The sequence below is a fragment of the Triturus cristatus genome, chromosome 6, assembly GCF_964204655.1.
Source record: "Triturus cristatus chromosome 6, aTriCri1.1, whole genome shotgun sequence".
NCBI lineage: Eukaryota > Metazoa > Chordata > Amphibia > Caudata > Salamandridae > Triturus > Triturus cristatus.
Window position 1 is genome coordinate 1,938,381,602 of NC_140589.1, and position 16,835 is coordinate 1,938,398,436.

The window sequence follows — 16,835 nt, forward strand, 5'->3', positions numbered from 1 at the left end:
AACCCTCCAGTAACTGAACCCTCAAATCACTGAACCCCCGATCACTGAACCCTCCAGTCACTGAGCCCTCTAATAACTGAACAACCAAATCACTGAACCCCCAATCTCTGGGTCCTCGCAGCCCCCAGGGTCCTCCTGCGCCCCTCCACTCCTCGGTGAAGCTTGAGCCCCTCGGCTGCCTCTGGACACAGACTGGCTCCCTCTCCCTCCATGGAGCCCTCTGTGGCTGGTGCCGCGCGGTATTGGTGGGGGGGGGGGGGGGGGAGAGAAGTGACGCGATGTCACGTGACCCGGCGCCGCCGTTGCCTGGCTCCCTCTTCTAATGGCGAAGAATCACTTCCGGGTCGGGAGCGGCCGAGGGTCTGTGCGGGGCACAAAGGGCTGATGCGGAGCCGGCGAGCGGGGGCTGGAGGCGGGGGCGGCGGGTAAGGAGCCCTCTGGGGGGCGGGGGCACCCCCTCTGTGCACGCCGGTACACACCCCTCAACAATGCACCCTCAGCTCCACTGCATGCACCCCCCAGCAGACCTCCCCAGCCTGAGCCCCTTCAATGCTCCCCCCGGCCTGCACCCCCAACAACCCTGCACCCCCGTTGCCCTCCCTCGCCCCCGTGCACCTTCAGCCCCGTGCACTCCTCTGAGCATACACCCCAGCCTGCACAATACTCTTCCCCCCCTACACACCCCTCAGCAACCCCAGGCTACGCCCCCTGAATGCATGCCCCCTGCGTGCACCCCAACTCGGTACACCCCATCAAACCTAACCAACGCAGTGCACCCCAGACCGCACCGTGCACCCCCATACAGTGCACCCTGCAGAGCAGAGACCATACTGTGCACCCCCCACTATGCATCACCACTAGCATCAATCAAGAGCAAAGACACGGTCCCACTGGTGTACCTCCAGACAGGAGACACCCTCCCGCGCATCTCCACACAGTGCACCTCCAAACAGGTAAGAGACTAAGACAGTGATTCTACAGTGCACCCAGAGAGAACAGAGACATATCCCCACTCAGTGTACCCCCACAGGAGACAGCAGAGATCCTACAGTGCACCCCCAGAGTGAAGAGGCACTGGCCAAACACAGTGCACCCCAGAGAGGAGAGGCACTGGCCAAACACTGTGCACCCCAGAGAGGAGAGGCACTGGCCAAACACAGTGCACCCCCTCATAGTGCACCCCAGAGAGGAGAGGCGCTGGACAAACACAGTGCACCCCCTCACAGTGCACCCCCAGACAGGAGAGGCACTGGCCAAACACAGTGCACCCCAGACAGGAGTGGCACTGGCCAAACACAGTGCACCCCCTCACAGTGCACCCTAGAGAGGAGAGCAGTGACCCAACTGTGCCCCAGCCAGTGCAGAGATCCTACTGTGCACCCCACTCGCATCAATCAAGAGCAAAGACACAGTCCCACTCAGTATACCCCCAGACTGGAGACAGCAGAGGCCCTCCTGCGCCTCCCCACACAGTACACCCCTAGTGCACCCAGAGAGAACAGACCCAGCCCCACTCAGTGCACCCCCACAGGAGACAGCAGAGATCCTACTGTGCACCCCCAGAGAGAAGAGGCACTGGCCAAACACAGTGCACACCAGAGAGGAGAGGCACTGGTCAAACACAGTGCACCCCCTCACACTGCACTCCAGAGAGGAGAGGCACTCGACAAACACACAGTGCTTCCCCTCACAGTGCACCCCAGAGAGGAGAGGCACTGGCCAAACACAGTGCACCCCCTCACAGTGCACCCCAGAAAGGAGAGGCACTGACCAAACACAGTGCACCCCTTCACAGTGCACCCCCAGAGAGAAGAGGCACTGGCCAAACACAGTGCACCCCAGAGAGGAGAGGCACTGGCCAAACACAGTGCACCCCCTCACAGTGCACTCCAGAGAGGAGAGGCACTGGCCAAACACAGTGCACCCCCTCACAATGCACCCCGGAGAGGAGAGCAGTGACTCAACTGTGCCCCAGCGAGAGCAGTGATCCTACTGTACACCCCCACTGGCATCAATCAAGAGCACAGACACAGTCCCACTCAGTGTACCCCCACAGTGCACCCCCAGACAGGAGAAAACAGAGGCCCTCCCGCGCCTCCCCACACAGTACACCCCCAAACAGGCAAGGCAGTGACCCTGCAGTGCACCCAGAGAGAGCAGAGATCCTACCGTGCAACCCTACACACTGCACCCCCAGAGAGGAGAGACACTGGCCCAACTGTGAACCCCACTCGCATCAATCAAGAGGAAAGACACAGCCCCACTTGATGGGCAGCCACATTTTATGCCTCCCTCTCTCTCGGGGTGCCTCGGCACAGAACTATGGCTCCCGGCGGTGTGGCGGGCAGCGCACACAACAAATGGCATCCAGGGGAGCATAAAACAGTTAGGGGAAAGTGAAAGTGCTCTCACGCTTTAGTGCCCCTCGGTCGCGCTGGCTTGAGGAATAAAGCGCTAACCATGCGCTCTTCAGCACAACCTGCCCGGGAGAATGCAGCGCTCAACGCGATGATGCATCCAGCTTCGCTTGGCAAGGGTAAAGTGCTTTACGCACACTTCCCTGTCAAAGCTCTCCCCACATTCTGCTCCTTTTACAGACAAAGTAATGAAGCCTCAGCTAGAGGGGAAAACAACCAGGAGCACTCCACTGCGCGCACTTCGCGCTGAGCTCCTTTGAGTGCACTGGGGGCACACAAGTTCAGGGAAGCAGGCAGCAGGTCAGCACACAGGGTCCTTGGGGCAAAGATGCGGTCCTTCCTTCAGGTCAGCACAACAAGTCAAAGTGTCGGTTCCCTGGCAGCACAGCAATCCTCTGGTGCAGTATGTAGAACCAGCAGCGTTTGGTTACAAGTCCCACGCAGTCTCTAAATTCATGGGTTCATAGCCCCTGTACTTATAGTCAGAAAGTCTTTGTTCTGAGGGGCACTTCAACCTCTGTTTAAAATTGCACGATACCCCCATTCACATTTCAAGCCCTGGCCCCAGACACACCACAAGGGAGCGGTGACCGCATGTTAGAAGGCAGACACAGCCATTTTCAGGTGCAGGTGCAACTCCTCCCACAAGTCCAAATGCAGGCTAGGCCTATTCATGTGCAAGAGACACTCCTCCCTTTACTCTAAATACAGCCATGGTCTATTCAGGCTAGCACCGAGTCACTCAGGAAAGGCAGGACACATGTCAGCCCCCCCCCCCCCCCCCCCTCCTTGTGACTGTCTAGAGTGAATGCACATCCCCTTCTCCTGTCAGTCAAAACAAGACGGTGAATACACATCCAGGCAGGGAACAAAGACACATAAGCACACAGAGATATCCACTTTTAAAAGTGGCATTTCTTTAATGGTAATGACAACTCTGCTTACACTAATAAGCAGGATTTATCACTACTATTCCAACCATACCAAACATGGCCATGCTACCCCCCTCATATCAGAAATTACCACTGAAGCACATATCAGAGAATCCCCAATACAAACCTATGAGAGGGCAGCCTCACGGCAGTGAGAAACCAAATAGGATGTTTGTCACTACCAGGACATGCCACACAGTTAAGGCACATGTCCTGCCTTTTACCTACACAGCTCCCTGCCCATAGGGCTAACTAGGGCCTACCTTAGAGGTGACTTGTATGTAGTAAAAGGGGACTTTCAGACGGTGCAACCACTTTGCATGCCACGTCACTGCAGCAGGAAACAGCGCACAGGCCCTGCAGCTGCAGAGTCCTGAGACAGGTTTGAAAAGCTGCTTCGGTGGGTAGCGCAAGCAGCGCTGAAGGCCCACAAGTAGCATTTAATTTACAGGAGCTGTGCATATGGGCTACCACTGTACAAGGGACTTACAGATAAATTAAATATGCCAAACCGGTGTAGACAAATCTTACCAAGTTTACAAGAGAGAGCACATACACTTTAGCACTGATCACCAGTGGTATAGCGCCCGCAGTCATAAAACAAGCATTGGCATAGCCAATAGGTCTCGCCTTTGGCACCTTATAAGTGTTTAGCCATGCAACAGTTGCATAACTAAATGCTTATAAGGTCCCAAAAGCGAGACCTATTGGCTATGCAAAGCGGCCGCGAAAGTGATCGCGATCGCGTTCAAACATCAAAGCAGCCGTGCGGCCGCGAAAGTGAAAGTAATCGCGGTAAAGCGCGGCGCGCGCGCCCGCGCACTTCACTGTAGCTCTAGGCTGGCCTGGTAGCACTTTTTGGAGCCCTCTCAATAAGTCTCGCCAGACCAGCGCATGCACTGGGTCAGGTGAAACCTAACCAGCAACAACACGTCAGGAAAAAATACAGGGGGAAGGCAAAAAGTTCTGGGATTGACCCTGCAAAAAGAGTTAAGTCCAACACACCAAAAAACCTAAACCCTAAAATTACCCTCCCAACCCAAACCCACCCTAAAATTACCCTTCCCACCATAAACCCTAAAATTACCCAGCCCACTCCAAAAACCCAAACCCACCCTGAACTTACCCATCCCACTCAAAAACCCAAACCCACCCTAAAATTACCCTTCCCACCCAAAACCCTAAAATTACCCGTCCCACTCAAAAACCCAAACCCACCCTAAAATTACCCTTCCCACCCAAAAAAAACAACCCACCCTAAAGCTTCTGGAAAATTCAGTGTCGACTATTTAAACGTAAAAGTATTCTTCTTGAAAAACGTACTTACCTGATCAAATTGATTCTGGTGCCTAAATATATATATATATATATATATATATATATATATATATATATATATATAAAAATACATGTTACTTTTATAAATTGGTGTGGATCTCCTTATTTAGTAATGCGTTACACTTATTAACTTGTTTGTGTATTTGTGAAAGTCTAACTCCCCTCTGTTAAGCGTAAGGCTGCTCAACCACACTACCCCCTGAAAGAGCACCATGGGATTGCTAGAGGAAGCCCCTGTCCACTCATAAGGGAATGCCTGGACTCTGCACGGTATACCTCTTTTTTTGTATAAAGAGCCAGCTTTCTACACTGTTGACATACAGTAAAACACTTCACACACTTGTGAGAAGTTGGACTGATATATGCTGTCCACTAATTATAGTGGGCACTTTGTATCAGTCCAAACCCTTTATGGTGAATAGGTTAAAGACAACATTTATTGAAAGCTATCCTAGTGGTAGCTATGGAGAGCAGCCTTCAGGCTAAGTCTTGAAGGAATGTAAAGCAGCTTGTTTTTTCTCTTTGATCCAAATGAAAGGACAACCACACCAGGTATATATTTAAAATATATGTATTTAAGATAAAACACACCCCTCTAGTCTCTTTATGAGACTGGAGTTTGAAGTACTTAATTTACAAGTTAGCAATCAACAGTAATAGCACAAATACACGTTTGGGCCCTAGGGGCGTACCAAACCATATACCAATAAAGTGGTATAAGAACCACGACTGAACTAGACACAAGGCCTAGTGCCTGTAGAATCGCTGGGACCCCAAGGAACCACCCAAGGTAGTGACACGGGGACCATGTGCAGTGTGTAAACACAACCGTGGGTTCCCGTTAGCTTCTATGGGCAATGTCGCGGTTGTAAATTTAAAGATTAGGGACACTTAGAATCGAGTCAGGACCAAACCCTTTTGGACTTAGGAAGTTCTAGGGCTAGCACCCACGGGAGCACCGGAGTACTCGTGTTACCTCACCCAGGGAAGCCGGGTGCATAGGTGTCTTTTGGTCGCGTCATCAATTTCAATGGGAGCTGGCGAAGAAGTGCTGCTGCTGTGAAGAGGAGAAGTGTCTGAAGTGATCCAAGCCTGGATCTAGGATGGAAGGAACCTGAAAGCGGAGGGGTCAGAGTCTGGGTCACTTGCCAGTGACCAGGGGCACGATGGACCAATGCCCACAGATGTCGAGTGCTTCAGGTGAGTTGACGGGTGTCTTGACTCTTCAGCTACGAGGTCCAGGAGGCGCCGATGATGACCAGGAGCTGGATTCGAGCTGTCCCATGAAGTCTGTCGAGTGCTGCGGTGTCAGGGACCAGATTGGACCCAACAAGCCTTGGCAACGGCAAGTCTCTGGGAATCAGAGAAAGGACTGCGGTGCAGACCAGCAAGGTCTGTGGGACTCACCCAGCGAGGGTAAGTCGGGGCACGTTTGGAGCAGCCAGGAAAGCCCAATCAGAAGAGGAGTTGCCTTCGTGGGGACCTACTAGCCACCGGGCTAGCGATCGCGAAGGAGCCTTGAGTGGTCGCATTTGAAACTGGCCCACGGGTCACTCGTGGAGTGGAGGCCAGCAATCTTCGGTGCAGTAGGTGCTCAAGGCTGGGGCTACTCGGAGCCCAAAGCACAACTTCAAGGATGACCAGGAAGATGCTGTTGCTGCAAAAGTTCACGGTGTCCAGGGGTCACGGTTCCACATCACCCACAATAGCCACGGGTCTCAGCTTTGCTGTGGACTCAGGGTAGCCTCGGGGAAGTCTGGAAATCCACCTCTGGTGATGCAAAGACTTCGGCGTCCGGCAGGAGCTTCAGCGATGCAGACCTATCAGTTGCTTCTTTGGTGCCTGCCAAACGGGGGAGTCACTCCTTGACCCCAAGGGAGATTTCTTCAGTCTTCTAAGCAAAGTAGAACGTCGAAGGTCCAGGATATATGTTGCAGAGTTTCGTCCAGGGTAATCTAAAGTCGCAAGGACTGGATTGATTGATTGATTGATTGATTGGTTCCCATGCTTAAAAGTTTGGGGGTTGGACATACTCTAGGGACCCACCTATGGGAGGGTTTGGAAAGAGGGGTGGTTACACCCAGTTCCTTTGTCCAGTTTCATGCCAGAGCAGGGGCAGGTAGCCCCTGCAACCGGTTTGAACTGGACTATGCACAGGGACACCAAGTGTGCCCCCAGTGCAGGACTTCAAAGCACCAGAGAGTGCTCCCGCCCAGCCCCAATACACATCTGCCTGTCTGGGGAGGTGGTTACACCTCCCTGGGACAGGAAACCTATTGTCCAGGCCTCCCCTGCCGGAGTTTCGGTCAGCAGCAGGAGGCCAGACCTGTGTCTGTGGCAGAGGCATCCATTTTGTAATGCCAGGGCTGTAGAAAGTCCTACCGGGTTAGACCAGTGTGAACATGTCTCTCCCTCTATTAGGGTAGAATGTTACTACCGCCGCCAGAACTGGCAGGGGGGTAGTATTCCAAAGCGTTTGACACCAAACACAACATGTTTCCGTGCAGCCATCCCAAAGTTAGCATTTACCGTGAGGTTATAATGCCCTTGAGTATATGGTCAGGCTGCACCACAAACAGCATCAGAGGAGGTACTCCGAACGCTGCAGAGGGGCTCTGCTCATGCAGGGGCACCCTCTCACATAAAAACCAAGCACTCTGCCTACAGGATTGTTAAGGCCTGCCATAGGAGTGACTTATAGGTTTTATATGTGTGTGCAATGGTAGTGATATAGGTAGCCTATACCACTGTAAGGGGTGCAAGCACCACCTTACCCAGGCTGCAGTAGCAGACCTGTGGTGTCATTTTGGAGTGATTCCCAGGGGTGGAATAATACATGCTTCAGCCCCTGGTAGGCCTCTGAGGTACCAATGCCCTAGGTACATAGTATACCATATACCAGGGGCTTATAAGGCCCTCCAGAGTCCAGTTAGAAATGTACCTAATGTACATGGAAACCATTTTACAGAGAAAGCAGATAGACTGGGGCCCTGAATAGCAGGATCCCAGTCCAACGAAGTCATAAACCAGCAAAACACCAGGAAAAAAGTGGGGTCAGATTCCACCTTCCTACATAACCCCCCCCCCCCCCAAACGAAAGGAGATAAGGCTAACCTTGGCCAGTTGGTTGAGCCTTTATTGACTAAGTGGCCATATAAGGAAGCACCTGCACTAGCATGGTTGCCCCCTCTCTTATGGTCCACTAAGCTATTCCTCACCCTAGGGGCATTAGAGGATCTCCAACATGGGGAATCCCTACCTGTGATGTGTTTTGGCAAAGTAGAAGGTTGGTGAGGTGTCTGAGTAGAGAAGTGAGGCCCTAATAAAGTTGGCCTCAGCTTCCTCAGGTCACCTGTCACCAATGATGCCTTACTTTCCATGACTGAGTTGTACTTTGCTCTAAGGGTCAACCTCTGGCTGCCTACAGCTGGGGGTTGGGTCCCTTTGGTGGAACACTGGAGGGGCTGGGCAGGTTTGGAACCTTTGGGTCCCATGTTTGCCCTTGCCCAACATGCGGGGAGAGGTCCCTACACATTGGTAATGGGGATCCCTCAGTGGGGTGAGGAACTTTCACCTGGCTAGGGCTACTAGCCTGGGAGCCCCTAATCTGCTGATTGGAGGGTTCCTCTGGACAGGGGCCCCTTGGGGTCCACTGACCTCCACAGCCCTGGGCTGTGGCAGGGTAGAGAGGGGCAGGTTACCTACTCCAGACTGGGTACCACCTTGAAAGGGTCCACTGCTATCAGGGGTGTTGCCAGGCCAGGCCTGACTACCTCTGGGGCAGTTCCTTCACAAGGGGTAGGATCAGTTCCCTGAGGAGGCTGACCCTTACCTATTGTCTGGGGGGAAGAAGACTTTTCTTCAACCTGTGTGCTCTCTTGTGGACGAGAGTGGGCCATTATTTCAGGCTCCATCACTCCAAAATGTTTCTGGGGTTGGGCTGTGGCCATCACAGCCCCACTACCCTTCTCAGGTGTGCCCAGCATTCTCAGATGGTCTTGGTGTTCAACTTCAGCCCAGGCTGAAATTTCCAGATCATTGCCCATTAGGCAATCTACAGGCAAGTTTGGGGACACTGCCACTCTCTTTGGGCCTGTGACCCCATCCCAGCTGAGATTGACTATGGCCATGAGGTGATCTGTGCTGACACCATCTATGTTGGTCACCTAAAGTCATGTAAAAGCTGCTGAGGGGGAACTAGTTTCTCTGTCACCATGGTGACACATTACCCCAGTATCCCTATAGGCCACAGCTTTCTGACCATTGATTATTGGCTCCAGTCTGTACCTGCCCAAAGTATTGGGACCTATGGTAAAAGTGGCAAATCCCACACCACCATCACAGACTGAGGAGGCCTGTGAGGGGACCTGTCTAAACTAGGGCCCGCCTCTGTTCCCCATGAGAATGCATTTACCTTTTTGGGTACATTACTACCACCTGGGTGATTACTACCAGGGGGAATGGTAGTATTGGTTGGAGGAACATTTTCTTTATTGCTAATCCTGGGGCAACTGGGATCAGTTTTCCTGTGCCCAGGCTTTTTACAGACATCGCAGTATGGTTTCTTTTCAGGAGAGGAAGGAGGTTGGGACCCACCCCCAGAAGAGAACTTTTGGGGCCCTGTAGTGGACTTATCTTTAGTTTTATCCCCACCTTTCTCTTGGGGCTTGGTAGAATCTTTCTTCTGGTCACCCCCCTGATTCTTAGGCCTTATCCTGGTTCTGACCCATTTGTCTGCCTTCTTTCCCAATTCTTGGGGATAGGTCAAATCAGAGTCCACCAGGTACTGGTGTAAAAGCTGGTTTTGACAATTACTAAGGATCTGCTCCCTCATAATCAAATTGTACAATCCCGAAAAGTCATGCACTTTGCTGCCAAGTATCCAACCTTCCAGAGCCTTAGTAGCACAATCAACAGTACCCAGTCTTGAGTCTGAGCTTTTTGGGTGTCTCTGAACTTTAACCCGTGGTTAGGCCAAACCCATCAATCAGAGCACTCTTCAATACCTTATAATCATCAGCATCCTCTTCTCTTAGAGCTTCTCTCTACCTTTGTCTGCAAAGGAGAACCATAAGATTGCTTCCCACTGACCTTGAGGGACCTTCTGTACTTTACAGGCCCTCTCCAAGGCAGTTATCCATTTGTGGATGTCATCCCCACTCTGGTAGGGAGGGACAATCTTACTTTGGTTTCTGTGGTCATAAGACCTCTCCCTATCTCTAGGGAAATTGCTGCCAGCAAGGGACTCTAGTCCCTCCTTTTTTCTAGCTCTGTAGAGCTCTAGGGCTTCCCTATCTAGGGCCATCTGCTGCTTTCTGAGGTTGAACGTATCTTGCTCATACTTCAGCAGTCTCTCTCCTCTCCTGGGAGGTTTCCCTCCCTCTGTGAGAAGAAACAGAGATCCCTGCAGATGCGGTAGACTGGATAGATCCCCTTGAGAGAGATCTATCCCTTCTAACTCTACTTTCAACTCTTCCTGGAGGAACAAAGAGGGGAGCATTGCTGTCATCGTCCTCATCCAGGGGAGCTGGGTTCACCAGATCCTGATTATTGTCATCATTCTGGTCAGTATTAGAGGTGGGGTCAGGGGAGTTTCCACCCCTAGACCCACCCTCAGCTGCTGCCCCACCCACTCTGCCTACCCCACCAGAACCACTAGGTCCTGGTAGATCATCCAGCTTGAGTATCTTTATGAGATGCTAGGTGGTTGGGCTTTTGCCAGTCTTCAGCTTCCTAATGGAACATAAGGCCCTAAGCTGTGCAAAGGAGAGATCCTCATATTTATAGGGAAGGAGCTCACTGGTTCCTGGTAGGGACCCACCGGTTCCTGGCTGGTTAGATATTACTAATGTGGTGTGGTGTATTGCACTACTTACACTAGTGTGGCCTACTAAACTCTCTTGAGTTGTAGAAAGGGTGTGCTATCCCTTAACACACGACTCTAAGTTCAGTAGAACTTACTGTATACTAAACTTGATATTATATGTACCTCAGGTACCTTTAGTGGTTTTCAGTTGATCAATTCAATTGAGATTATCTGGTAAAACAATAGCAAGCTAGAATCCCACTCGCTGCACACCAATGTGAAAAGTTGGCCTGATATATGCTATCCACTAATTATAGTGGGCACCTTATATCAGTCCAAACAACCCCTTATGGTGAATAGGTTAAAGACAACCTTTATTGAAAGCTATCCTAGTGGTAGCTATGGAGAGCAGCCTTTAGGCTAAGTCTTGAAGTAATGTAAAGCAGCTTGTTTTACTAGTCTATAATCTCTTGAATGATCAAATGAAAGGACAACCACACCAGGTAAATATTTAAAATATATTTATTTAAGATAAAACACACCCCTCTAGTCTCTTTGAGACTGGAGTTCGAAGTACTTAATTTACAAGTTAGCAATCAACAGTAATAGCACAAATACACGTTTGGGCCCTAGGGGCGTACCAAACCATATACCAATAAAGTGGTATAAGAACCACGACTGAACTAGACAAAAGGCCTAGAGCCTGTAGAATCGCTGGGACCCCAAGGAACCACCCAAGGTAGTGACACAGGGAACTCACGAGGACCATGTGCAGTGTGTGAACACAACCGCGGGTTCCCGTTAGCTTCTATGGGCAATGTCGCGGTTGAAAATTTAGAGATTAGGGACACTTAGAATCGAGTCAGGACCAAACCCTTTTGGACTTAGGAAGTTCTACGGCTAGCACCCACGGAAACACCGGAGTACTCGTCTTACCTCACCCGGGTGCATACGTGTCTTTTGGTGTCGGGTCGCGTCGTCGATTTCAATGGGAGCTAGCGAAGAAGTGCTGCTGCCGTGAAGAGAAGTGTCTGAAGCTATCCAAGCCTGGATATAGGATGGAAGGAACCTTAAAACAGAGGGGAAAGAGTCTGGGTCACTTGCCAGTGACCAGGGGCACGATGGACCAATGCCCACAACAGATGTCGGGTGCTTCGGGTGAGTTGACGGGTGTCTTCAGCCACGAGGTCCAGGAGGTGCCGATAAAAACCAGGAGCTGGATTCGAGCTGTCCCACAAAGTCTGTCGAGTGCTGCAGTGTCGGCGACCAGATTGGACCCAACAAGCCTTGGCAATGGCAAGTCTCTTGGAATCAGAGAAAGGACTGCGGTGCAGACCAGCAAGGTTTGTGGGACTCACCCAGCGAGGGTAAGTCGGGGCACGTCTGGAGCAACCAGGAAATCCCAATCAGAAGAGGATTTGCCTTCGTGGGGACCTACTAGCCACCGGGCTAGCGATCGCGAAGGAGCCTCGAGCGGTCGCACTTGAAACTGGCCCACGGGCACTCGTGGAGTGGAGGCCAGCAATCTTTGGAAGACCAGGAAGATGGTGTTGCTGCAAAAGTTCACTGTGTCCAGGGGTTACGGTTCCCCGTCACCCACGATAGCCACGGGCCTCAGCTTTGCTGTGGACTCAGGGTAGCCTTGGGGAAGTCTGGAAATTCACCTCTGGTGATGCAAAGACTTCGGCGTCCGGCGGGAGATTCGGCGATGCCGACCGGTCAGTTGCTTCTTTGGTGCCTGCCAAGCAGGGGAGTCACTCCTTGACCCCAAGGGAGAGTTCTTCAGTCTTCTAAGCAAAGTAGAACGTCGAAGGTCCAGGATATATGTTGCAGAGTTTCATCCAGGGTGATCTAAAGTTGCAAGGACTGGGTTCCTATACTTATACAAAGTTTGGGGGTTGGACATACTCTAGGGACCCACCTATGGGAGGGTTTGGAAAGAGGGATGGTTACACCCATTTCCTTTGTCCAGTTTCGCGCCAGAGCTGGGGCAGGTAGCCCCTGCAACCGATTTGAACTGGACTATGCACAGGGACACCAAGTGTGCCCCCAGTGCAGGACTTCAAAGCACCAGAGAGTGCTCCCGCCCAGCCCCAATACACATCTGCCTTTCTGGGGAGGTGGTTACACCTCCCTGGGACAGGAAACCTATTGTCCAGGCCTCCCCTGCCGGAGTTTCGCTCAGCAGCAGGAGGCCAGACCCGTGTCTGTGGCATACATTTTGTGATGCCAGGGCTGTAGAAAGTCCTACCGGGTTAGACCAGTGTGAATATGTCTCTCCCTCTATAATGGTGGAATGCTACCCCCGCCGCCAGAACTGGCGGGGGGGGGGGTAGTATTATTTATTTACTCACTTATATTGCGCAAGCGAATCATCCTCTGGGGGATCTCTCGGCGCATAGGAGAGGAGCACTAGGAAATGAAGGACAGCTTAGAATAGCCAGGTCTTAAGAAGCTTTTTGAAACTACGGTAATTAGTACAGGCACGGAGCTCATCTGGCAAGGAGTTCCAATGGGTGGGAGCCAGATACTAAAAGGCCCGACCTCCCATCCTAACCTTTCTAACTCTGCAAACGCTGAGCAGATTTCGGCTGCTGGATCTCAGCAGTCATGTAGGATGGTACCACTCGAGCTTCCTTGCCAGGTAGGATGGACCCAGCCCATGGAGGGACTTGTGAACTAGGCATAGCAGTTTAAAAATGGACCTCTTTTTTGTAGAAAGCCGGTGAAGTTGACGCAGAAGGGGTAACGAGGGGGTCCGAGCCGGCTTATTAAGAATAAGACGAGCCGCCGTATTTTGGACCACCTGTAACTTGGCGGCCAGGTCCTCCCTCATCCCAACCAGCAATGAGTTACCATAATCCAGTCGGCTAATCAAAAGTGACTGGATAAGGGTCTGTCTAGCCGTGAGCTGAATCCATGGAAAGATCCTACTGAGCATTCGCATGGTTCCAAAGCAGGCCCCGACCACTGATTTTACCTGCTCATCCATTGCTAGATTGTAATCTATTTTTATACCCAGATTCTTCGCCCAGCCTGTGGGGGAAGGGGCATCTCCTAATTCAGATGGCCACCATTCCGGAGTCCACATCTCCTTTGCCTTACCATATAGAATAATCTCAGTCTTTGAGGAGTTAAGTGGAAGAAAGGTCTTCCTCATCCACTCCGCTATACTGATCATACATTGGCGAAATTTGGGCTTAGTTACCGCAGGACTTTCCTCAATGGGGACTATCACCTGGGTATCGTCTACATAGGATATGGTTTCAAACCCAGACTCACGGATGATGGAGGCCAAGGGGGCCACGTATATGTTAAACAAAGTGGGGCTCAGAAATGAGCCCTGAGGGACCCCTTTATCAATAGTAGTGGTCCGGGAGCTAAACGGCCCAAGCTGGACACATTGAGATCGGTCCACCAAGAAGTTCTGGAGCCATTTAAGGGCCCTGCCTCCGACACCAATCTCTCGCAGCCGGTCTAAGAGGATTCGATGGGAGATGGTGTCGAAGGCGGCCGACAAATCCAATAAAACCAATATCACAGGGACGAACCTGCCCAGGGACATCCTTATGGTGTCTGTTACCTCCAACAGTCCCGCCTCGGTACTATGTGAGACACGGAAGCCCGGCTGGGAGGCATCCAGTATATTGTTCTGCTCTAGATATTGGTAGAGGTGCTGATTGACCAAGGTCTCCATAATTTTTGCGCAGCACGGCAAAAGAGAGATAGGTCTGAAGGTCGCTAGGATCAGCTAGCGCCTTCTTCAAAAGGGGCTTTATACGTGCCTCCTTCCACTTACGCGGAACAGTGGAGGTTACAAGCGAGATATTACAGACAGATGTAAGAGACTGCAAGAACTTAAGATAGTGCTGACATAACAGCAGGAGGCATTAAATCTGATGGGGAACCAGATTTTGCTCTAGCTATTAGAGAACACACTTCTTCCCTCGTAATGTTAGGGATCAGTTCTAGGGTAGGCTTACTCAGGATCTCCGAGGGTGAAGATTTGTCATACACACCCTCTTCAGGGTCAAAGGAACTATAGATCTTGTCAATTTTATTAATAAAATGACTGCCTAAATCCTCACAAAGTTCCTGAGTGGGCGGAGGAAGAGGATTATTTGCTCTGGGATTGGTGAACTCCTTTACGATAGCAAAGAGCTCCTGAGATGAATTTTTTGCATTCATAATGCGGGCACCCAGATACAGTCCCCTAGCGGAATTACAACTGTTCAGATATACTCTATGAGCACCTCGATAGAGCAGTTCATCCGGTTCCAACTTGGACCATCTCCATCTTCTCTCCTTAGCCCTGCAGATGGCTTTCTCCCTTCTGAGACCATCTGAAGGGGGCGGGGGCAGCCCTAGCTTGGATCTTTACCCTCTTAAAAGGGGATATGGAGTCTAAGGCCTTGGTTATAGCTGCTTCAAAGCGATCCAAAGCCATGTCGCCATCGTCAGCCTCATTGAAAATGGGATAAATAAAAGCCCTACTAAAGGAGTCCGATGTTACCTTTTTCCAAGATCTACGGAGATCCCTATGAGGGCGTGGGGGGCTGGAGGATTTTATAGGCACCCATGAGAAGCTAAGAGCTGAATGATCGGTCCAGCCCATGCTCCGCGGGGGTTCTACCACCAGCTCCTGAATGTTGGTAAAAATGGTGTCTAATGTATGACCCGCCACATGGGTAGCACCAGTGACTCTAGGAAAAAGATCAAGAGTCTCCATTGCCGCTATCAAACATGCAGATTCAGTGCTGGATGGTGCCTCCAGATGGTGATTAAAGTCCCCCACCAGCAAAAACCCAGCAGCCTGAAATGTATAAGGGGCGAGCCGTTCCAGTAAGGCAGAACAGAATTCTCTCTTTTTGCCTCCGGGGGGATGATACACTAAGGCACCTGTCCATTCAATAGCCTGGGCCCGGAGAACCCTAAATATCACCAACTCCCAAGTTTGAAGAGGAGATGGTGTCCAGGGTCTTAGCATGATACGGAGGGCGCGATGCAATGGCCAACCTTCCGCCCCGCTTGCCCTGTCTATGCAGCCGGACCACAGAGTAGTCCACTGGAAACGCTATAGCCAATGCAGGGGTGGCATCATTGTTAAGCCACGTCTCAGTAAAGAGACCGATGTCAGGTCTAAATTCATCCAATAGGTCCCAGATTTCAGCCTCGTGCTTAGAGATGGATCTGACATTCAGGTAAAGCCCCTCAGAGGGCTCTCCTGGCCCTCCTTCTAGGCCCCTGATGGTCCCCATTGTGAGTTTAGTCCGTAAGGTCTTGGGGGGGGGGGGGGGGAGGGGGTGTGATAGAGTATTCAGGAGTGGGTGTGTATCATCTTTACAGGTCCAGCCACATCCTCTACACCTCCCCTTCAGTGCGACAGTCCCTGACTGAGGTATAACTAGGCCTCCAGCACACAGGGCCGAGTGCCTAAGTTCCGCCAGCCTATCTTGTTGTGAATAGGTCAGCCTAGGCCTGGGGAAAGTCTGTGGAGGGGCGGACGGCATTTCCTGGCAGCGTCCGGTCGCGGACGGGCGCAGACGGGCTTGCCTTGTGATTGGCTTTTGTACCCGGCCAGTCCGTCCACTAGAGCGCTAACCGCTCCTCTGGCATCCTGCGTGGGGAGCAACGAACTAGAAGACTGACTCTCTCCACAACAATCAATCGGAAAGCCGATTGCGGTGGACCGGAGAGCCGTCTATACAGCAGGAGCCTTCTGCCACGGATCAGGTAAAATGGGTCCAAAACAAAGTTTAAAATTCTGGTGCCCCCCCTCATACAAGAATACAATTCAAAGTACAATTCCTAGTTATGTCGCAAGTTTTCTTTTTAAAAAATCAATTCCCTTCTGCACAGCGTTTGACATCAAACACAACATGTTTCCGTGCAGCCATCCCAAAGTTAGCATTTACCGCGAGGTTTTAATGCACTTAAGAGTATATCGTCAGGCTGCACCACAAACAGCATCAGAGGAGGTACTCCGAATGCTGCAGAGGGGCTCTGCTCATGCTTGGGTACCCTCTCACATAAAAACCAAGCACTCTGCCTTCAGGATTGTTAAGGCCTGCCATAGGAGTGACTTATAGGTATATGTGTGTGCAATGGTAGTGATATAGGTAGCCTATACCACTGTAAGGGGTGCAAACACCACCTTACCCAGGCTGCAGTATCAGACCTGTGGTGCTATTTTGGAGTGCTTCCCACGGGTGGCCTAATACATGCTTCAGCCCCTGGTAGGACTCTGAGGTACCTATGCCCTAGGTACATAGTATACCATATACTAGGGGCTTATAAGGCACTCCAGAATCCAATTAGAAATGTACCTAATGTACATGGAAA

At 51.4% G+C, this 16,835-nt stretch overlaps 1 protein-coding gene across 2 annotated transcripts in view; it reads left to right on the top strand.

Annotated features, from left to right (window-relative positions):
- The first annotated feature begins 310 nt into the window (after window positions 1–310).
- LOC146822540 (uncharacterized) overlaps window positions 311–16,835 on the top strand; it is a 137,546-nt gene continuing 121,021 nt past the window's right edge. Inside the window, exon 1 of one of the 2 annotated variants that reach the window (XM_085613660.1) lies at window positions 311–425. The gene's annotated coding sequence lies outside the window, so the exon portion shown is untranslated. Of the gene's footprint in view, window positions 426–830; window positions 954–16,835 lie in introns of those variants that run through there. The other variant, XM_085613661.1, reaches the window with a different exon arrangement.